Raw genomic sequence first — 739 nt, 5'->3', positions numbered from 1 at the left:
GAGTCCTAAGCAGACTCCATGCTGAATGTGGAGCCTGATGTGGGTCTTGATCTCACAACCCTGAGATCAGGACCTGAGCCAAAACCAAGTGTCAGACGCTCAACGAACTGTATCACCCAGGTGCCCCCATGACTTCAATTCTTATTTTCTATAACTCCCATATTTGCAGTTCTCACCTTGACATTTTTCTTGAATTTTTGCATCTTAAGTCCAGCTGCCTGGTGGGTATTTTCCATCTAGATGTGCCATAAATCAGGCCAATGTTGTACAATTTCTTGTGGTACCATTCACATAGAGTGGAATGGGTTTGTACAATATGGTAGTCCTGCCAAGTATCTCAAACTCAAAAGGTTGAAAAAAAACCCCACAAACAAAAACCTCAGAATCATCTGAATATTACACCCCATCAGCTTCCTCTCTCAGTGATGTCATTTCTGTTGATGACATATTAAGGGTCATATTTTCTGCCAAATTTTCATTCTTAATCAGCTACTTAAAAAACTGTCTTTACTTTTTTCCACATTAATAGTCAAATTATATACCATTTAACAGATTTTATTTCAACAGACCACTAGATCTTTTAATCTTTTTTAGACCTCCAAATAAATTATAAAAAACTTTATGTGATACTATGAAATAGAATTGGGAAGAATAATTCATGCTATTTCAGATTTTTACATTACTTATAATTTTAGTTAAGTATAGCTATTAATATGCCTTTGATAGTAATTGATCTAAG

Source organism: Ailuropoda melanoleuca, chromosome 16, assembly GCF_002007445.2.
Source record: "Ailuropoda melanoleuca isolate Jingjing chromosome 16, ASM200744v2, whole genome shotgun sequence".
NCBI lineage: Eukaryota > Metazoa > Chordata > Mammalia > Carnivora > Ursidae > Ailuropoda > Ailuropoda melanoleuca.
This window is presented reverse-complemented; position numbering follows the sequence as displayed.